This window comes from Coregonus clupeaformis, chromosome 28 (genome assembly GCF_020615455.1).
Source record: "Coregonus clupeaformis isolate EN_2021a chromosome 28, ASM2061545v1, whole genome shotgun sequence".
Lineage (NCBI taxonomy): Eukaryota > Metazoa > Chordata > Actinopteri > Salmoniformes > Salmonidae > Coregonus > Coregonus clupeaformis.
Genome location: NC_059219.1, coordinates 32,683,392 through 32,706,629, shown reverse-complemented (window position 1 = coordinate 32,706,629; position 23,238 = coordinate 32,683,392). Strand labels below are relative to the sequence as shown.

The window sequence follows — 23,238 nt, the reverse complement described above, 5'->3', positions numbered from 1 at the left end:
CATTTAAGATATTGTAGCAAACAGCAGGGCAGGGATGTGAACCAGGGATTGACATTAAGGGTTCCCCTATTGTCTGTGGGAAGTGAACTGAGCAGTCGTGCTAGTTGAGCCTGCTCTGAGGTGATAAATAATTCCAGCCTAAAGCTGATTTTTCTCGATCCTCCCCATTTTTTAAGTGAAAGAGAAAATGTATGGCATTTATGGAAGTCGAGCAAGTTGAGCCTGCTCTGTGAACATTTTGTACTGACAACAACCAAAATACAAATAGTTCCACAACATATATTTCTGGTTCCTCCCCTATGTGTTGGTGAAAGGCTGGCAATACTGTATATAGCATTTCTGCATATAAATAGCTAATTTATATTTTGTGTCAAGTGATCATAATCTTTGGGCAACCAACATTTTTTCCTGAGTAGCCCAACGAGCAACTGCCTTTCAGACATTAACATCAATCCCTGCAAACACCCTACTCATCAGGCCAATAGTGTTAACCCACATGGTGGGAATTGTAATGTGGCTCATATAGCGAGGATTGCTACAATATACACTGACTGCACAAAAGAACAGGTGAAAGCTATGATCCCTTTTTGATGTCACCTGTTAAATCCACTTCAATCAGTGTAGATGAAGGGGAGGAGACAGGTTACAGAATTATTTTTTAAGCCTTGAGACAATTGAGACATGGATTGTGTATGTGTGCCATTCAGAGGGTGAATGGGCAAGACAAAATATTTAAGTGCCTTTGAACGGGATTTGGTAGTAGGTGCGAGGCGCACTGGTTTCAGTGTGCCAAGAACTGCAACACTGCTAGGTTTTTCACACTCAACAGTTTCCCGTGTGTATCAACAATGGTCCACCCCCCAAAGGACATCCAGCCAACTTGACACAACTGTGGGAAGCATTGGAGTCAACATGGGCCAGAATCCCTGCGACACTGTAGAATCCATTCCCCGACGAATGGAGGCATGTTCTGAGGGCAATAGGGGGTGCAACTCAATATTAGGAAGGTGTTCTCAATGTTTTGTACACTCAGTGTATATACAATTATGTTCTGCTAAATGGCATATATACGTTTTTTCAATCACGTTGGCACGTTTTTCAAATGTAAGTGGTATATTTACAAAACTCTTAGTACAAAAGTCAAGGCTGATATCACTTGTAATGCCCCTGTCTTATGTTCAATATTTTGATTGAGCACTCTTTGGTGTTGAACACATCTTCCACCCCTGAGTCATTCATCCAAAACATTTTTTTTTGTTTACGTGAAATACCATAGTTTAGTCACAAGATGCAGGCCTCCTTATTGTTCCTATAATTTCTAAGCAAGCAGCTGGAGGCAGGGCTTTTTCCTAAAGAGCTCGTCTTTCATGGAATGGTCTGCCGATCCATGTGAGAGACGCAGACTCTGTCTCAACCTTTTAAGTCTTTACTGAAGACCCATCTGAAGACTTACTGAAGACTCATCTCTTCAGTAAGTCCTATGATTGAGCATAGTCTGGCCGAGAGGTGCAAAGGCGAACAACAATAAGGCACTGGAGTGACGAACCACCCTTGCTGTCTCCCCACTCTCCACTGGGATTCTCTGCCTCTGACCCTATTGAGGGGGCTAACTCACTGGCTTGCTCGCGCTCACCGTTGCCATCCCTTGGAGGGCGCACCACGTCGTTCCAGTTTTTTTCCGGCTATACTCGACGTGAGTGGATTGAGTCACTGACGTGATATTGGCTTTGCGCCTCCTGTGCTTGTGTGGTGGGGGAGATCTTGGTGAGCTATACTTGTCTCAGTGTAGTAAGTTAGTGGTCTGTTGATATCCCTTGTGGGGGCTGTGCTTTGGCCAAGTGGGTGGGATTATATCCTGCCTGATTGGCCCTGTCCAGGGGTAACTTTGGATTGGGCCACATTGTCCCCCAACCCCCTCTGTCTCAGTCTCCAGTATCTATGCTACCCTATGTGGCGGTGGGCTAGGGTCAGTCTGTCCTATCTTCTGTACTGTGTCATCTTTATGTCCCCACCCCCTCCTGGAGAACCTGACCATGCCTCAGGACTACCTGGCCTGAGAACTCCTGTATGTCCCTGTCCCCAGTCAATCTTGTAGAGCTGCTGATCCTGTTCTAGTGTTCTACCTGCAGCTATGGAACCCTGACCTGTTTTACCAGAGCTACCTTGTCCCGGACCTGCTGTTTCAACCCTCTCTCTCTCTCTCTCTCTCTCTCTCTCTCTCTCTCTCTCTCTCTCTCTCTCTCGCTCTCTCTCTCACTCTCGCTCTCGGGCCTGCTGTCTGGACATCTGAATGCTTGGCTACGAAAAGCCAACTGACATTTACTCCTGAGGTGTTGATCTGTTGCACCCTCTATAACCACTCCCCCTTTGCGTCGTGCCTAAGAACAGCCGTTAGCTGTGGTATATTGACCAATATAACACACCGCCTCGGACCTTATTTCCTAAATATACAATTCCAGTGATACAACTAGTAGTGTAGTTTTTAGAACGGTTAATGCTAACCACAGATCACGATATATATATACAAATTCATTGTTTGATACGTTTTACCATATCTGATTAGTTTTTTAGGCATGTTGCAAGATCCCATTGTCTATTCTAGGGATTATATATGTAATCTCTATACGTACATTTTAATCTTAATCTTCTCACAAAGTCGACAGGAGTGCAATCTGAAGGGCTCAACTGATGGCAGGGCAGAGAATGTGATACACTTAGAAGACCGTTTCAGAGCAAATTCTGGCGCAGGTGAGAGAAGAGTTTTCAGGAGTCAGTCTGTGTCCCAATCCTCCCAGATAGATGTACTGTCCTCGTTTCCTATCCTTTGTGAAGGAACATGAAAGGGAATAGAAGGCTGATGAAAACATATCCAGCCATTTTACCTTTAGTATCAGTAGTGATGTAACAAAGGCTAATTAGAAAGGAGGATATTCACAACCATAAGGACACAGCCAGTGCCGACATTAAAGATACAAAACAACCTTCTTATAAAGCCATAATTAAAATACAATACCTGTGTAATATCAACAGGAATATTAGTTTCAGGGAGGAACTTTGGATCTTTGCTATAGATTTGCTACGGCTCTTTGACAGCGTTGTACTGTAGCCTAATCAATGAAGTGAAAGAATACCTCTCAGACATGTGACAACACTTATACGAATTAGTAAATGGCCATCAGATAATTTTCTGTGGATCACATCTTTATACAGCATTTGTCATCCATGTTGTTTTTAGATACAGGCAGAGATCATCAAGAGAGATGGAGGTGCAACTGTGCGATGGAAGGAGCAGCCAGATGGTAAAGTCTTCCAGAAGGAAGAGAAAGAGGAGAGAAAGCAGGAAGGTAAGTCAAGACACAAGACATGACCACTTGAGAATGTTCCCAGTCTGTTAGTCCATTTAGTTCTCATTCTGGGTTATTCTGGGTTCATATCTCAATATAACACATCATAATAACAATAGCAATACATGTTACAATACCTCTTCGTGTGTGTGTGTGTGTGTGTGTGTGTCTGATTATCCCTTCAGGACATTGTGTAAAGAAATCACAGGAATGCTTATTGAGATGACAAAGTGGGCTGCAACATTTGAAACAGCAGTCAACTGATTGACAATGGGCAATTTCTTGTAATTGTTCTGCTTTATCTGAAATGTTACATGATGTTCAAAGGGTTGTGGTAGTTGCAACAGGGTAAATAGTCTTGTTAGTCATAATTTAGCAAAGGTAACGCCTTAATTATTTTATGTACCCTTTATTTAACCAGGATCAGTTACATCTCTTCTTCATGTGAGCCTAGTGCTTATTGTAGCAACGTGTAAAAAAAGCTAAAGATCCGCATTCAATCAAAGCTAGAAAACAGGCTTCTAGGGTAAGACAAAAACAAACCCATTAACTGTGGGATGAGAAACCATGAATTATTTAATATTCTATAAGTACAACTATTATTTCACCATAAACACAGACCATTGAAAGCATGATTCATAGCATGTTAACAGTTAAAAAAGAATGGTGCCTGAGTTTGATTGAATATGGGCTAAGTGTGTGCTAAACAAATGCATGCAATATCAACATTCTAGATTATAAATTATGTCAAACTATGTAATGAAACTGTTCACAAGTTAGATATGTAGAATTGTTGCAATGTAACAAATAAAACTTCCACAGAGTATTTTGTCTTCACTGAAAACATTAGCCTGACCATTGTGGCTTTATAGTGTGTTCGTAAATTCACTCTGGAGTGCCAGAGTGCGCTCTGGGCGTTCTTAAATTTAGAGCTTTGTCAGATTGTCCGTTCGTAAAGGGAGTCAAGCACCCAAGCTAACTGGCACTTTGAGGTCAACCCAGGTTGGGCTGGCCTTTGTGGGCTAGCTCAAATTGCGTTTCCAATGCCTCCAGAAAATAGAAATGATTTTATGTTGCTAGGTAGCCAATATGTGACTGCAGCTGGCTTCGCTAATATAGCTAGCTAGCTAGCAAGATTTAGAAGAATTGAATTCACTCTCACCATGCTATAACTAAAGTTACCCCATACTTCTGCCAGTGCCAACCAGACTCAGAGCATGTACTGTATTTAGCTTGCTGACGTTAGCTAGATAGCTAAACGGTTAGCGTCGTCGCGAGCGTAACAGGCTAGCTAGCTTAATTCCTACCTTGCTTGCCATGGCATTAGCTTCAGTTAGTTTCAGTTAGTTTTCAGACCTGATTTACTAGTTTGTATTTAGTTTGAGTTTTATAAAAACATTGCTATTTCGTTTTTATATAATTTATTTTCAGCTTAAGTTTTAGTGTTAGGGACAGAAATGTGTGGCTTTTTCTCTGTTAGCTTTTGATAGTGTTGCACAAGCTAGGCCTATCTGAGACATCGTAATCTCCTGGCAGCATTTACCCGCCAGATTTAGAAACGTCAAAACCCCATTAGAAAAAGGCTTGAAAACCCAATTAGATTTTTGGCCAAAATTATAAATACAACTGAACATAATTCATGATGTTCTTTTGTTTTTTTAAAGTTTCTTTTGGAGACAAAGATAATAGTTTCAGCATAGTTTTAGTTTTTCAAACGAGCTTGTTCATTATTTTATTTCAGTTTACAAAATAGTTTTTTCATGATTCAAGTTTTAGTTTGCTATAATAACCTTCTCCCAAACAGACTTGATCATCATACGGCTGGCTCGGACCGAGTACGGGACAGGTCCTCTCCAGGTCGGCCATTTGAGGCCGGAGATCCAGTCGTTGTGTTCGCCGGCGGGGTGCCAGTCACCGTTCAGGCTGGCGGAGCCACAGCGGCTGTACCACCACCCTCCTCCTTCCAAGAAGCTGCACGCGCTCACGGCGATGTCGAAAAAATAAGATGCAGGGCGAGCAGCCATCATTGTCCTTGTCGGTTGTGCTGAAGCCAAAACCATTCTGGTCAATGCCGGCGTATTTCCCACGAATGGCATCACCTACGGAGATACAGGGAGTGATGAAGAGAGAGTACATCAGTCCTACTTCTAATTCACTCTTAATTGTATTGACTTCAAAGGCATACAACATTTAAGAATATCAACCCAGCATACATATCATATGACATATATGTGATGTGTAGAGGTCCCATTGCTGCCACCAAATGTGAATAAACTATAACACTGAAGTAAATAATATGACCACTGTCACCTTGTGCTGTTGAAATTCATTGTTACCTGCATTGCCCCTGTAGGCTCCAACGTTCAGCTTGTAGGCCTCCTTCTCCGTGCCCAGACGGAAGTCACTGTACTCAGCGAATGCAGTGCCCTTTTCAAAGTCCCACAGGTCGACCCTCATAGTCGATCTCCGCCCCTTGCCCCCCTTGGTTAGAGCAAACACCTTACTCAGACCCAGCCAGTGGTCCTCTAGGAAACAACAGGGAAGAGAACTGAATTGAGGAAAACGTACTCAACGTAAATGCACTGCAGTATCGGGAACCCTCCATGATAAGTTGACTTAGAAGTAAACATGAGCATTATAGACAAAAATGTATTTCAATTGTCTAACATTGGCTCAGCAAACTACACAGTTCTCAGTATCAGTTGCTGGGGGAATATGTGGTGCTCAGAGGGAACCTTCCTTACTCTGTAAATGCCCAAAGCCTTGTTTGTATTCAGCCCACGTCTTGTTGAAAAGAACCTCTGCCCCGGGTGCGCATTTGAAAGACTGTCCAGCCTCCGTCCGCCAGCATCTCACAATACACCTGTATACAATAAAAATGTACTTTTGAATCAACAAATTGTTTTGTTGTGAACAAAAACAGTCCAAGAATGAAACCCTGTGGAACTCCAGTAACTCTGGCAAGCCTGGCGACACCTTCAACATTCTGTAGCTAAGCTTTACTGCCCCTGTGTGGTTGTGTAACCAAATGACAACAGTAGATATAGTACATGGCCTAAATATTTGGATGTTTCCATACCTTAAAGGGGGATGTGACTCCTGCAGGCTGAATGACATACACTCCACTGGTGGCTCGGGGGGAGAGAATTTTGATTTGTGTGCAATCTATCCCTGAAACACGCAAAAACACATGCACATACACAATAAGGTATTGAAAAAGGTAATGGACAGGTTAAGAATGGCTGTCTCTTGTGTTTACAATGCAAATTAAACAAATAAAAAAACGAACACTTACTTTGAACAACTAAAGGTGGTTTCTGGCCCTGTACAAAACCAGCAGATAAGTAATGGTTACTCCCAGGTTTAAAGGAATAATATGTTTCTCTGTTTATCAGTGTTGACTGACTGTGTTGTTACCTGAGTCTGGTCAGTGAGGCAGATGAGACAGACCACCAGTCCACAAAAAAATATCCTAATCCACATTTTATCCTAAGTTCTGATAGCGAGAGAGAGAAAAAGATGGAGTGATTAACATTTGTCAGCTTTTTCCTTTTTATGGGTAGCATTGATATGACATACAATTTTATTATTGTAATCCCACCAAAATTAATATATTTTGGAAACTGATAAGGAAATGTCCAACTCATCTTAGCAAACTAGTGGCAAATATCACAACATTATCACAGAGAACCTGAAACGTAACCATTCCCACTCCATTCACAACACAGTGATCACCATACATGTTCCCTTGAAATTCAGGTTGACCAAATAAGGGAAAATTAAACAGTTATAGTATATACTTTTTGTTATGCTGCCATCATTAGACATTTCACACAGGATAAATATTATGTTAGTTATTATAATCACAATTTTGAAATAAGCCTGTGTGTGGTTCATGTAGAGAAAACCTACCTTGTCCTGTGTATTCCTTTACGGTCTATGGTCTACTCCCAGTCAGTTGAAAGTTCATTCAGAGAGGGTGTAAGCCTATTTATTTATGCCAAGGGTGTGGATCCGTAGGTAACCGGCCGTTCCGCCCCTGTTCCGCCCCTGTTCCGCCCCTCTGGATCTCCTGGAAAGATCTGTATCATGTTCTGCGCATATGTTTCTTTACCTCTACTTTACACACAAATTGTTGTGGTCACCCTCCCTTCACATTTGTCACTGTCAATCGTGAACTATAATTCTTCAAGTTTTACCAGTGAAATGTCCATGCAGCATCTGCATTCCAACCATTTCATTCAAATGGGAATATGCATTTAGATCTTTTTAGTAATGTACAGCGTGCAAATTTAGAGAAGATGGTGTTAAGAAACTGTAGCATACCAGTGTTTTGTTTCAATCAAAGCACATATTTGTCCTTGTGGCGTTTTTGAGTTGTGTCTACATGAGACAAAAATGTGACACTTCACACAATCATCCTAAAATCTCGTAAAAGTCCAGTAAAGTCGGATTCGCAGCCGCTCCAATGTATTTATTGACTCAAGCATCACCTACTCTACATACCCTCACTCCACGTTTCCTGTAACGGTTGTCAGTCGCTTGACCTGACGAAGATCCGTGTTCGATCTAAATGTCGTCAATAAAGGTGGTAAATTGGGAGCATATTCAGTGTGTGGGCCTCTGTTTTTTTCAAGTGTTGTCAGTTGCCTCACAGGATGACAGATATATAGTTAATGTTGTTGCAAAAAAACACTGCCCCACCATGTGCTTGTGCTAATGTTATTGTGGGCTCTGTGAGCCCTGTTGCTATGCTACTCACAGCCCCCGCCCCAAAGAAAACACTCTTAACATTCCAATACTGGAGTTTAGAGGAAATTACAAACCGCCAAGAGTACATCCAGCACAATCCAATGAGCAAGGAATCAAATAAAGTACGTGTTTATGTGTGTATCTCTCTAATGTCTTTAGATGCATCCTATTCACCCCAAAAACAGTTGCCAATTGTTTCAAATGGTATTATTTATGTATCAGGGTTGGGTGGATTACTTGAAAAATGTAATCAGTTACTGATTACAGATTACATGACAATAAAAGTAATTAGTAACGTAATCCATTGGATTACATGAAATAAGTAACACATTTTTGGTAATCTGATTACTTTTGGACACCTCAGTTTATGCTGTAGACCGATCAGTTCCCTCTCTAACTCTGCTCTGTGGATGTTCTTTCCACAGTTGTATCATCAGTGTCCAACTCAGATGTTCTAGTACGGGATGGATCCTCTGTGACTCTGCTCTGGAAAAACTCTGACATGAGTAATGCTTGCGGGAGCAGAAAAATGTAATTGGTTTCGATGCGTTGAACCCATAGTGGAGGTATCAGGACCCAAAAAATGTTTTGTCCTGACACACTCTGACAAACACAGTCTCAGAGGTGACCAGATGGGTATCCTACGAAGCAGGTTTGAGGTGTTAGCGAGGTAACTCTGCAACTCGGAATAACCGGTTTTACGAAAGTGGCTCACCTTTTAGCCAGGTATATTTCTATGGCAACGAATCCTTCAGAACTAGCATGCTCCGGGGCAGGCTAACTCACGGCTAACTCCACTTACCCTGAATGAAATGACTGAGCTGCGAGCTAAGGACCAATGAAATCAGACTCCCTCCCTCTTGCAAAGATTGCATCATCATCCCCTTCATTATCAGTGAAATGTTTTTTGTGTGTTATAAAATATTAATGTTAAAGTATATCACATTACACATTTAGTAATGACAGAATGCATTTTAAACTTCACGCACAGTAACACTTTTGTATGACAATACAATTATTTTATTGATAGAAGTGGGAAAAAAGTGCTTGTGGTTGTGCATTGATAAGCACACCAAAGTCGCCATTAACGATAAGTAATACAATTAAGATAGCACTTCTAAAAGCCTATTTCACACCATAGCTTGGAATTTGCAAGATAACTTTTTCTTTCATTTTGATTTCGGCACAAATTAAAATGTGGCACTGACTCGACCATGGATTGATGTTTTAACATTGTCTCAATGAAGAGTTCAGCATTTGAATAGCCATGTGCGACATGCAGTGGTGGAAAAAGTACCCAATTGTCAAAAGTAAAGATACCTTAATAGAAAATGACTAAAGTAAAAGTGAAAGTCACCCAGTAAAATACTACTTGAGTAAAAGTCTATAAGTATTTGGTTTTAAATATACTTACATATCAAAAGTAAATGTAATTGCTAAAATATATTTAAGTATCAAAAGTAAAAGTATAAATTAGTTCACATTCCTTATATTAAGCAAACCAGAAGGCACCATTTTCTTGTATTTTTTATTTATTTACAGATAGCCAGGGGCACACTCCAACACTCAGACATAATTTACGAACGAAGCATGTGTGTTTAGTGAGTCCGCCAGATCAGAGGCAGTAGGGATGACCAGGGATGTTCTCTTGAAAAGTGCGTGAATTTTACCATTTTCCTGTCCTGCTAAGCATGCAAAATGTAACGAGTACTTTTGGGTGTCTGGCAAAATGTATGGAGTAAAAAGTATATTATTTTCTTTAGGAATGTAGTGAAGTAAAAGTAAAAGTTGACCAAAAGACATGTGTCAACAGTAAAGTAAAGTACAGATACCCCAAAAAACGAATTAAGTAGTACTTTAAAATATTTTTACTTAAGTACTTTACACCACTGGTGACATACAAAGCGCATTTACAAGCCTGCTAGAGGTCGTAGTACAGATTAAGCCTGAACTGGAATGTGAAGCTAACTGAAGCTGTTTAGCTTTAGAAAACCCCGAGTAGATGTGGCTTGCTTCGTAGGATCCCATTCTGAGCACTGGAGAGTCAGACCTCACCTACTGCTGCATGATCAGAGCTTCTCCAGACCAGATGACCTACCATCTAAAGATAGTTAATGGCAATTAGTTTTAAGTCAACGTCCTTCAATTCTGGTCCAGGGAAAGTACTCCCTTTCTAAGTATGTGTTTGCCTCCATTGTTGCTTGTGTCACTGACAGTTGTCACAAAGAGTATTTACTATCAACTCACTGCGATACTAGACCTTTGTCCAACGGTCACAAATGTCGGATTTTGGAACGTTGAATTATGACAAGAATTTACTTGCCTCGTCAAAATAATTACATTAGCCTATCAAAATGATGACTTCAATTACACAATCACACGGGTGAAGTTTAGCCAACGCTTCAACTTGGTTAAAGGGCGATTGGCACATGTGTTTTCTGTTGCTCATATCAATGCTACATAGGCCGTTTTCAAAGGGATTTGTTGCTTTTTAAAGGGAATCACTCTTTAAGGTTAGGGCAATGGTTAAGGGAGAAGTTACACGACAGTTAGACCTGATCACGTGATTCTGCGCATGCGTGTAGCCAGCTAACGTCACCATGATATCGCCTACATGTGTAATCAGGGATTTATATTCACTGTGAAAGTGATGCCCGCTTACGCTTTACTTCCATATCCTTTCCCATGCTGTTTTGAATGGGCTTCAATATTATATAATCAAATTCATTAAAAACACTGTCATTTAAGATATTGTAGCAAACAGCAGGGCAGGGATGTGAACCAGGGATTGACATTAAGGGTTCCCCTATTGTCTGGGGAAGTGAACTGAGCAGTCGTGCTAGTTGAGCCTGCTCTGAGGTGATAAATAATTTCAGCCTAAAGCTGATTTTTCTCGATCCTCCCCATTTTTTTAAGTGAAAGAGAAAATGTATGGCATTTATGGAAGTCGAGCAAGTTGAGCCTGCTCTGTGAACATTTTGTACTGACAACAACCAAAATACAAATAGTTCCACAACAGATCTTTCTGGTTCCTCCCCATGTGTAGGTGAAAGGCTGGCAATACTGTATATAGCATTTCTGCATATAAATAGCTAATTTACATTTTGGGTCAAGTGATCATAATCTTTGGGCAACCAAAAAATATTCCTGAGTAGCCCAACGAGCAACTGCCTTTCAGACGTTAACATCAATCCCTGCAAACACCCTACTCATCAGGCCAATAGTGTTAACCCACATGGTGGGAATTGTAATGTGGCTCATATAGCGTCTCCTGAGTGGCGCAGTGGTCTAAGGCACTGCATCGCAGTGCTAACTGTGCCACTAGAGATCCTGTTTCGAATCCAGGCTCTGTCGCAGCCGGCCGCGACCGGGAGACTCATGGGCGGCGCACAATTGGCCCAGCGTTGTCCAGGGTAGGGGAGGGAATGGCCGGCAGGGATGTAGCTCAGTTGATAGAGCATGGCGTTTGCAACGCCAGGGTTGTGGGTTTGTTTCCCACGGGGGGCCAGTATAAAAAAAAAAAATATGTATTCACTAACTGTAAGTCGCTCTGGATAAGAGCGTCTGCTAAATGACTAAAATGTAAATGTAAATATAGCGAGGATTGCTACAATATACACTGACTGCACAAAATAACAGGTGAAAGCTATGATCCCTTTTTGATGTCACCTGTTAAATCCACTTCAATCAGTGTAGATGAAGGGGAGGAGACAGGTTACAGAATTATTTTTAAGCCTTGAGACAATTGAGACATGGTTTGTGTATGTGTGCCATTCAGAGGGTGAATGTGCAAGACAAAATATTTAAGTGCCTTTGAACGGGATTTGGTAGTTGTTAGGCCTACTGCTGCTAGGTAGCTCTCTCTCTGCTCTCTCCCTCCCCTCTGTCTGTCCTTGATTGCAGGAGTGAAGTCTGGTGTGCGGGAGTCAGGGTTCCAGCTGCAGCTCATTCACCATAATCACCTCAGCCTTTAAGACCCGGTCAAACTTACCACTCATCGTCAGATCATAGTCAAGACGACCATGTTAGTCTCGCTGCCGACTCAACCTGTTTATTTTTGCTCTTTGTGTTTTGGCCTGTTCTATTTACTTTTTCTCCTGTGCCACAGATATTTGGAACCTGACTCCTGCCTCCGCTTCACTCCTGCCACCACCATCCTGCTCTCCACTACCGGACCTCTCTTTTGGACTCACCACGGACACTAGGACATTACGGTACCACACCTGCCCTGACCTGGATCTGTTACCCTCCCTGTAACCTGGACTTGCTCTTCCCCTATTATTGGAAACCTGGACTATTGAACATTTTAAATAAACCTGTTAAACCTTCTCTGGCTTGGTGTACTTGTCTGCATTTGGGTTCTAATACTGGTAAATCATAACAGTAGTAGGTGCGAGGCGCACTGGTTTCAGTGTGCCAAGAACTGCAACACTGCTGGGTTTTTCACACTCAACAGTTTCCCATGTGTATCAACAATGGTCCACCCCCCAAAGGACATCCAGCCAACTTGACACAACTGTGGGAAGCATTGGAGTCAACATGGGCCAGAATCCCTGCGGAACGCTTTCGACACTGTAGAGTCCATGCCCCGACGAATGGAGGCATGTTCTGAGGGCAATAGGGGGTGCAACTCAATAATAGGAAGGTGTTCTCAATGTTTTGTACACTCAGTGTATATACAATTATGTTCTGCTAAATGGCATATATAAGTTTTTTTCAATCACGTTGGCACGTTTTTCAAATGTAAGTGGTATATTTACAAAACTCTTAGTACAAAAGTCAAGACTGATATCACTTGTAATGCCCCCTGTCTTATGTTCAACATTTTTGATTGAGCACTCTTTGGTGTTGAACACATCTTCCTCATTCATCCCAAACATTTTTTTTGTTTACGTGAAATACCATAGTTTAGTCACAAGATGCAGGCCTCCTTATTGTTCCTAGAATTTCTAAGCAAGCAGCTGGAGGCAGGACTTTTCCTAAAGAGCTCGTCTTTCATGGAATGGTCTGCCGATCCATGTGAGAGACGCAGACTCTGTCTCAACCTTTTAAGTCTTTACTGAAGACCCATCTGAAGACTTACTGAAGACTCATCTCTTCAGTAAGTCCTATGATTGAGCATAGTCTGGCCGAGAGGTGCAAAGGCGAACAACAATAAGGCACTGGAGTGACGAACCACCCTTGCTGTCTCCCCACTCTCCACTGGGATTCTCTGCCTCTGACCCTATTGAGGGGGCTAACTCACTGGCTTGCTCGTGCTCACCGTTGCCATCCCTTGGAGGGCGCACCACGTCGTTCCAGTTTTTTAACGGCTATACTCGACGTGAGTGGATTGAGTCACTGACGTGATATTGGCTTTGCGCCTCCTCTGCTTGTGTGGTGGGGGAGATCTTGGTGAGCTATACTTGTCTCAGTGTAGTAAGTTAGTGGTCTGTTGATATCCCTTGTGGGGGCTGTGCTTTGGCCAAGTGGGTGGGATTATATCCTGCCTGATTGGCCCTGTCCAGGGGTAACTTTGGATTGGGCCACATTGTCCCCCAACCCCCTCTGTCTCAGTCTCCAGTATCTATGCTACCCTATGTGGCGGTGGGCTAGGGTCAGTCTGTCCTATCTGCTGTACTGTGTGATCTTAGGCATACTCTTTATGTCCCCACCCCCCTCCTGGAGAACCTGACCATGCCTCAGGACTACCTGGCCTGAGAACTCCTGTCTGTCCCTGTCCCCAGTCAATCTTGTAGAGCTGCTGATCCAGTTCTAGTGTTTCTACCTGCGGCTATGGAACCCTGACCTGTTTTACCAGAGGTGCTACCTTGTCCCGGACCTGCTGTTTCAACCCTCTCTCTCTCTCTCTCTCTCTCTCTCTCTCTCTCTCTCTCTCTCTCTCTCTCTCTCTCTCTCTCTCTCTCTCTCTCTCTCTCTCTCTCTCACTCTCGCTCTCGGGCCTGCTGTCTGGACATCTGAATGCTTGGCTATGAAAAGCCAACTGACATTTACTCCTGAGGTGTTGATCTGTTGCACCCTCTATAACCACTCCCCTTTGCGTCGTGCCTAAGAACAGCCGTTAGCTGTGGTATATTGACCAATATAACACACCGCCTCGGACCTTATTGCCTAAATATACAATTCCAGTGATACAACTAGTAGTGTAGTTTTTAGAACGGTTAATGCTAACCACAGATCACGATATATATATACAAATTCATTGTTTGATACGTTTTACCATATCTGATTAGTTTTTTAGGCATGTTGCAAGATCCCATTGTCTATTCTAGGGATTATATATGTAATTTCTATACGTACATTTTAATCTTAATCTTCTCACAAAGTCGACAGGAGTGCAATCTGAAGGGCTCAACTGATGGCAGGGCAGAGAATGTGATACACTTAGAAGACCGTTTCAGAGCAAATTCTGGCGCAGGTGAGAGAAGAGTTTTCAGGAGTCAGTCTGTGTCCCAATCCTCCCAGATAGATGTACTGTCCTCGTTTCCTATCCTTTGTGAAGGAACATGAAAGGTAATAGAAGGCTGATGAAAACATATCCAGCCATTTTACCTTTAGTATCAGTAGTGATGTAACAAAGGCTAATAAGAAAGGAGGATATTCACAACCATAAGGACACAGCCAGTGCCGACATTAAAGATACAAAACAACCTTCTTATAAAGCCATAATTAAAATACAATACCTGTGTAATATCAACAGGAATATTAGTTTCAGGGAGGAACTTTGGATCTTTGCTATAGATTTGCTACGGCTCTTTGACAGCGTTTTACTGTAGCCTAATCAATGAAGTGAAAGAATACCTCTCAGACATGTGACAACACTTATACGAATGAGTAAATGGCCATCAGATAATTTTCTGTGGATCACATCTTTATACAGCATTTGTCGTCCATGTTGTTTTTAGATACAGGCAGAGATCATCAAGAGAGATGGAGGTGCAACTGTGTGATGGAAGGAGCAGCCAGATGGTAAAGTCTTCCAGAAGGAAGAGAAAGAGGAGAGAAAGCAGGAAGGTAAGTCAAGACACAAGACATGACCACTTGAGAATGTTCCCAGTCTGTTAGTCCATTTAGTTCTCATTCTGGGTTATTCTGGGCTAATATCTCAATATAATACATTATATATATTGTGATGTCACGAGAGGCTGTGTCCTGGAGGGACGTTACATCCCCCTGAGGTGGCTGCAAACCCAGACAGCTATGGCTCCATCTGCTGGTATGGTCGGGAACTCCAACCCTCTATGGCCAATCTTCCCACGCAGCTGAAACAAATGAGGAGCTGATGAGCTGAAGGTTTGGGGGGGGTGAAGAGACACAGTCTCCAACCTGGGCTCTCTGGAGGACAAGAGTGCTGCACGTCCACTTCCATGAGGAATATAAGGATTTGGAGATACTTACCTTTGGGAAATACTCACCTTTGGATATATGCACCTGTGGAAATACGTGAGAGACATTTGGAAGGACTTTTTGCTGGGTTGGCCACTAGCTGCAACGTGGACTACAGTAAGGCTGGGGAAAAGTTATCTGAGCGAGTGAGAATTATGATTTTGGATGTGGAAGAGACATCCCTGAACTGCTAACCCTTAAAGAGCCACAAGAGAACAGAATTTTGTTATATTTTCGTTAAGTTCCCAAGACCTATAATAAAATCCTTGTTTTGTTTGAACCTTGTCTCCTTGCACTACTTGAGCAATCCCGCTGAAAGCTGTGTAGCCTCTCGTGACGTCACAGATGGTGGAGAATACAGGCACGCTCAAGCGTTAATAGTGCATGTCAGAGGAGGATACCGAAGGTTTGATCACCCAGTTTTCCAAGTTGGCCGTAGGCTCCCCGCCGACTGAAATGGAGGACATATTGAAAGCCCTTGTTGCTGGCCAGCAAGCCCAGATGCAAGCAAACGTGGCTCTCTTGGAGGAGCAAAAGAAAGCCAACCTTCTGAAGGCAGAGGAATTGCAGTTGCAGAGACAGAGGGTGGTCCAAAATACCCGCCCAATAAAGGCAAGTGACTTTATATCTAAGATGGGAGCTACCGATGACATTGAGGCATACCTGCATGCATTTGAGGCCACGGCCACTAGGGAAGCCTGGCCCAAGCAACAGTGGGTTGGTCTGTTAGCCCCCTTTCTAACCGGGGAATCGCTGAATGCTGTCCGGGACCTGGGCCCTGACCAGGTTACTGACTATGATGCCCTGAAGTCTGAGATCCTCAGCAGATATGGACTCACAAAGTTTGGTATGGCCCAGCGCTTTCACAGTTGGACCTTCCAACCAGACCAACCTCCTCGGGCGCAGATGCATGAACTTGTCCGAATCGCAAGGAAATGGCTGGATCCGCAGAGGAATACAGCAGCGGCGGTGGTGGAGACCGTTGTGGTGGATCGTTACCTACGCGCCCTGCCTTATGAGGCAAAACGGTTCATCAGTCAACAGGCCTTGACCACGGCTGATCTGACCGTGGAAGCTGTGGAAAAGTACCAGGCCACAGCGGAGATGCTGAATGCGTCCCGAAAAGACCCCAGGAGGGCGGCCCCACCACAAATGGGAAGAACCCGTCCAAAGGACCCCAAGGTCTCGAACCCAGCCACGTCAGGACTTATCCCGGCTCCAGGGGGAGCCAGAAACCAGGCGGGTCCAAGAAGAGTACACCAGGAGGGGGAAACTCGACAGTGTTACCGGTGTGGGGAGATGGGACATATCTCCTGGCAGTGTGGGAAACCAGCCGATGAACCTATGCCCACTGCGGAGTCCTCCAGCTCAGCACCCACACACCGTTTTGCCTCGCTCTTGGGAGTCGTAGATGGCGGCCCAGATCGACCCCCCACCTGCCCGGTAACTGTGAATCACCATGATGTGGAGGCCTTACTGGATTCTGGTAGCCGGGCCACCCTGGTGCGTAAGGATTTGGTGGGCCCAACGTGTCTGACCCCGGGGAAAGTCCTCCCAGTTTCCTGTGTCCATGGGGACACCAGAGAATACCCCATTACTGAACTTACAATGACCAGCACACGGGGAACCATACACACGACGGCGGGGGTGGTTGATTCCCTCCCCGTCCCTGTCCTAATTGGACGAGACTGCCCAGCCTTTTACCCACTCTGGAGAGAGTCTCAGGAGAGGATAACCCGAGTACCTCGGAAACGGAGAGGCAAGACTCATCCTGGGAAGGCTCCGGTGCAATCCTCCGAGTTACTCACTCCCGCCCGGGCTTTGATAGGGATGGCAGGTGCCCAGACCGACACAGAGACGGAGCTACAGAATCTGGACAAAGAACTGTCTGGTCTGAAGGGGACCGCTGAGAGGTATCGTTTGTTAAAGCAACAGTTAGACATGAAGACAGAAGAGTTAGATATCCTCCAGGCTAAACTCCAACAGAGCTCCTTCCATAAGCAACAGGAGGAGCTGGAGAGGCTGCGCAGGACCATCGAGGAGTGTGAGGAGACCCTGCGCAGTAGTAAGGAGGTCCAGAAAAAGGCAGAGGAGAAGTACAAGGTGTTGGAGAACAAGATGAAGAATCAAAATCAAATCAAATCAAATCAAATTTTATTGGTCACATGCGCCGAATACAACAAGTGCAGACATTACAGTGAAATGCTTACTTACAGCCCTTAACCAACAGTGCGTTTATTTTAAACAAAAAAAGTAAGAATAAAACAACAACAAAAAAAAAAAAGTGTTGAGAAAAACAAAGAGCAGAAGTAAAATAAAGTGACAGTAGGGAGGCTATATATACAGGGGGGTAACGGTGCAGAGTCAATGTGCGGGGGCACCGGCTAGTTGAGGTAGTTGAGGTAATATGTACATGTGGGTAGAGTTAAAGTGACTATGCATAAATACTTAACAGAGTAGCAGCAGCGTAAAAAGGATGGGGTGGGGGGCAGTGCAAATAGTCCGGGTAGCCATGATTAGCTGTTCAGGAGTCTTATGGCTTGTGGGTAGAAGCTGTTGAGAAGTCTTTTGGACCTAGACTTGGCACTCCGGTACCGCTTGCCGTGCGGTAGCAGAGAGAACAGTCTATGACTAGGGTGGCTGGAGTCTTTGACAATTTTGAGGGCCTTCCTCTGACACCGCCTGGTATAGAGGTCTTGGATGGCAGGGAGCTTTGCCCCAGTGATGTACTGGGCCGTACGCACTACCCTCTGTAGTGCCTTGCGGTCAGAGGCCAAGCAGTTGCCATACCAGGCGGTGATGCAACCAGTCAGGATGCTCTCGATGGTGCAGCTGTAGAATTTTTTGAGGATCTGAGGACCCATGCCAAATCTTTTTAGTCTCCTGAGGGGGAATAGGCTTTGTCGTGCCCTCTTCACGACTGTCTTGGTGTGCTTGGACCATGATAGTTCGTTGGTGATGTGGACACCAAGGAACTTGAAGCTCTCAACCTGTTCCACTACAGCCCCGTCGATGAGAATGGGGGCGTGCTCAGTCCTCTTTTTTTTCCTGTAGTCCACAATCATCTCCTTTGTCTTGGTCACGTTGAGGGAGAGGTTGTTGTCCTGGCACCACACGGCCAGATCTCTGACCTCCTCCCTATAGGCTGTCTCATCGTTGTCGGTGATCAGGCCTACCACTGTTGTGTCGTCGGCAAACTTAATGATGGTGTTGGAGTCGTGCCTGGCCATGCAGTCATGGGTGAACAGAGAGTACAGGAGGGGACTGAGCACGCACCCCTGAGGGGCCCCCCGTGTTGAGGATCAGTGTGGCAGATGTGTTGTTACCTACCCTTACCACCTGGGGCGGCCCGTCAGGAAGTCCAGGATCCAGTTGCAGAGGGAGGTGTTTAGTCCCAGGATCCTTAGCTTAGTGATGAGCTTAGAGGGCACTATGGTGTTGAATGCTGAGCTGTAGTCAATGAATAGCATTCTCACGTAGGTGTTCCTCTTGTCCAGGTGGGAAAGGGCAGTGTGGAGTGCGATAGAGATTGCATCATCTGTGGATCTGTTGGGGCGGTATGCAAATTGGAGTGGGTCTAGGGTTTCTGGGATTATGCTGTTGATGTGAGCCATGACCAGTCTTTCAAAGCACTTCATGGCTACAGACGTCAGTGCCACGGGTCGGTAGTCATTTAGGCAGGTTATCTTAGAGTTCTTGGGCACGGGGACTATGGTGGTCTGCTTGAAACATGTTGGTATTGAAACATGAAACATGTTGGTATGGAATGCGGAGGCAGAGAGAGAGAAGGAACTGAAAGCTGCTCAACAGAAGCTAAACTCTGCTAAAACCAAGGCTGATGCGTTCAGTAAGAAACTCAAGGAGAGACAACAGGAGGCTGAGTCCCTGGTCCTAGAGGTGGAGGAGTTGAAGAGAGAGCAGGCTGGCAAGCACCACGGCAATGCGGACGCCCTCTCCCGGCGTGATGCCTTCTTCGCTGCCTTTACCCCGACGAGGACGTCGGTCCCGAGGGAGGGGGATGTGTGATGTCACGAGAGGCTGTGTCCTGGAGGGACGTTACATCCCCCTGAGGTGGCTGCAAACCCAGACAGCTATGGCTCCATCTGCTGGTATGGTCGGGAACTCCAACCCTCTATGGCCAATCTTCCCACGCAGCTGAAACAAATGAGGAGCTGATGAGCTGAAGGTTTGGGGGGGTGAAGAGACACAGTCTCCAACCTGGGCTCTCTGGAGGACAAGAGTGCTGCACGTCCACTTCCATGAGGAATATAAGGATTTGGAGATACTTACCTTTGGGAAATACTCACCTTTGGATATATGCACCTGTGGAAATACGTGAGAGACATTTGGAAGGACTTTTTGCTGGGTTGGCCACTAGCTGCAACGTGGACTACAGTAAGGCTGGGGAAAAGTTATCTGAGCGAGTGAGAATTATGATTTTGGATGTGGAAGAGACATCCCTGAACTGCTAACCCTTAAAGAGCCACAAGAGAACAGAATTTTGTTATATTTTCGTTAAGTTCCCAAGACCTATAATAAAATCCTTGTTTTGTTTGAACCTTGTCTCCTTGCACTACTTGAGCAATCCCGCTGAAAGCTGTGTAGCCTCTCGTGACGTCACAATATATAAGAGGTGTGTGTGGCCAGGATGCTGCTGAGGGGAGGACGGCTCATAATAATGGCCAAAACGGAGCGAATGGAATGGCATCAAACACCTGGAACCATGTGATTGATGTATTTGATACCATTCCACTGATTCTGCTCCAGTCATTACCACGAGCCCATCCTCCCCAATTAAAGTGTCACCAACCTCCTGTGGTGTGTGTGTGTGTGTTGAGTGAGAATACTTCAGGTGGGAAAGTGGGCTGCATTCATTTGAAACTGCAATTACCTGAATGCCTAATTTCTTATTATTGTTTTTTTTTCCTTTCTGAAATGTTACATCATGTTCAAAGTGTTGTGGTAAAACAGGGTACGTTGATTTGGTAATCTGTTTTTATTTTATTGATCCTTTATTTAACCTGGATCAGTCACATTGGGATCTCTTTTTTTTTTTTTTTTTTTTTTGCCAACTGACATATACTCCTGAGGTGCTTACCTGTTGCACCCTCTACAACCACTGTGATTATTATTTGACCCTGCTGGTCATCTATGAACGTTTGAACATCTTGGAGAACGATTTGGCCTTAATGGTCATGTACTCTTATTATCTCCACCGGGCACAGCCAGAAGAAGACTGGCCACCCCTCAGAGCCTGGTTCCTCTCTAGGTTTCTTTCTAGGTTTCTGTCTTTCTAGGGAGTTTTTCCTAGCCACAGTGCTTCTACATCTGCATTGCTTGCTCTTTGGTATTTTAAGATGGGTTTCGGTATAAGCACTTTGTGCACTCTGCTGATGTATAAGGGCTTTATAAAAAAAACAAATTAAATATTTTATGATTTTTCAAGTGAGCCCTGGGCTTAATGTAGCAACGTGTAACAAAGATAAAGATCCATAATCAAAGTTAGAAACCAGGCTTCTAGGGTAGGAGAAAAACAAACCTATTTACTGGATGAGAAACCACGAATGATTTAATATGCAGTAAGTACAACTTTTATTTCACTATAAACACACACCATAGAATGCATGCATCCAAGCATGTTTACAGGGCAAAAATAATGGTGTCTGAACTTGATTGAATATGGGCTAAGTTTGTGCTAAAGAAATGTTAAAAAAGTTATTATATTTAAAAATGCATACAGTATCAACATTCTAGAATATAAATTATGCCAAACTATGTGATGAAACAGTTCACAAGTTAGATCTGTAGAATTGTTGCTGTGTAACAAGTAAAACTTCCACAAGGTATTTTCTCTTCACTGAAAACATGGTGGCTCTGAGCATGGTGGACTTTAGACTTTAAATGGTCAAGTGTAAAAAAAACTATATTTTCTATTTCTGTCACTTACATGTTGGCTTTGATTTGTGCATCATGATGTAATACAACAAAGAGAATGGGATAAACAAAAACATGAAGAAACAAATAGATGAAAAAGCGCAAATACAGTGTGTTGATTGGACAACATGCCCAAATAAACAGACCATTCAAGCTAAAGCAATATGGCACGACATGCAGGCATCACTCCATGGAACACATAGCTGTGTGTGTTCCAGTTCTTTTAATGGCTTCCTCTACTCATGCCCACTACTGTGCCACACTGCCAGGTGCTTCTCAGACCGGTGGTCATAAAGGAAAGGAGACATAGGCCTAGGAAACCATTTCAGATGTATTGAGACATGGCCTCACACAGACTTGATCATCATGCGGCTGGCTCGGGCTGAGTATGGGGCAGGTCCTTTCCAGGTCTCCCAGTGGAGGCCGGAGGCCCAGCCGATGTGTTCGCCGGCGGGGTGCCAGTCGCCGTTCAGGCTGGCAGAGCCACAGCGGCTGTACCACCACCCTCCTCCTCCCTCCGAGAAGCTGCATGTGTTCTCGGCGATGTCGCCAAAGATGCAGGGCGAGCAGCCATCATTGTCCTTGTCGGTTGTGCTGAAGCCAAAACCATTCTGGTCAATGCCGGCGTATTTCCCACGGATGGCATCACCTACGGAGAGACAGGGAGTGATGAAGAGAGAGTACATTAGTCCTTCTTCTAATTCACTCTTAATTGTATTGACTTCAAAGGCATACAACATTTAAGAATATCAACCCAGCATACATACCATATGACATATATATGTGATGTGTAGAGGTCCCATTGCTGCCACCAAATGTGAAATAACTATAACACTGAAGTAAATAATATGACCACTGTCACCTTGTGCTGTTGAAATTCACCATTACCTGCGTTGCCCCTGTAGGCTCCAACGTTCAGCTTGTAGGCCTCATTCTCCCTGCCCAGACGGAAGTCACTGTACTCAGCGAAGGCAGTGCCCCCTTCAAAGTCCCACAGGTCGACCCGCCTTAGACGTAAACATGAGGATTATAGACAAAAATTAGTTGCTGGTGAAATGTGAGGTGCTCAGAGGGACCCTTCCTTACTCCGTAGAAGCCCAAAGCCTTGTTTGTACGCGGCCCACTTCCTGTTGAAAATAACCTCTGCCCCGGTGCGCCTTTGAAAGACTGTCCAGCCTCCGTCCGCCAGCATCTCACAATACACCTGTATACAATAAAAATGTACTTTTGAATCAACAAATTGTTTTGTTGTGAACAAAAACGATCCAAGAATGGAACCCTGTGGAACTCCCGTAACTCTGGCAAGCCTGGCGACACCTTCAACATTCCATAGCTAAGCTTTACTGCCCCTGTATGGTTGTGTAACCAAATGAGAAAAGTAAATGTAGTACCTGGCCTAAATATTTTGCTGTTTCCATACCTTAAAGGGAGATCTGACCCCTGCAGGCTGAATGACATACACTCCACTGGTGGCTGGAGGGGAGAGAGCTTTGATCTGTGTGCAATCTATCCCTGAAACAAGGAAACGCACATGCTCATGCATGAACATATTGTAATAGGCAGTATGGTTTTCTCTTGTCTTTCCAATGTAAGTGATAAAAAAAAAAAAACGAACACTTACCTTGAACAACTAAAGGTGTTTTCTGGCCCTGTACAAAACCAGCAGATAAGTAATGGTTACTCCCAGGTTTAAAGGAATAACATGTTTCTCTGTTAATCAGTGTTGACTGACTGTGTACTTACCTGAGTCTGGTCAGTGAGGCAGATGAGACAGACCACCAGTCCACAGAAAATAATCCTATTCCACATTTTGTCAAATTTT

The 23,238-nt window shown here is 44.1% G+C and overlaps 1 pseudogene; it reads right to left on the bottom strand.

Moving 5' to 3' along the window:
- Nucleotides 1–3,737: 3,737 nt before the first annotated feature.
- LOC123481044 lies at nucleotides 3,738–23,238 on the bottom strand (annotated as a pseudogene).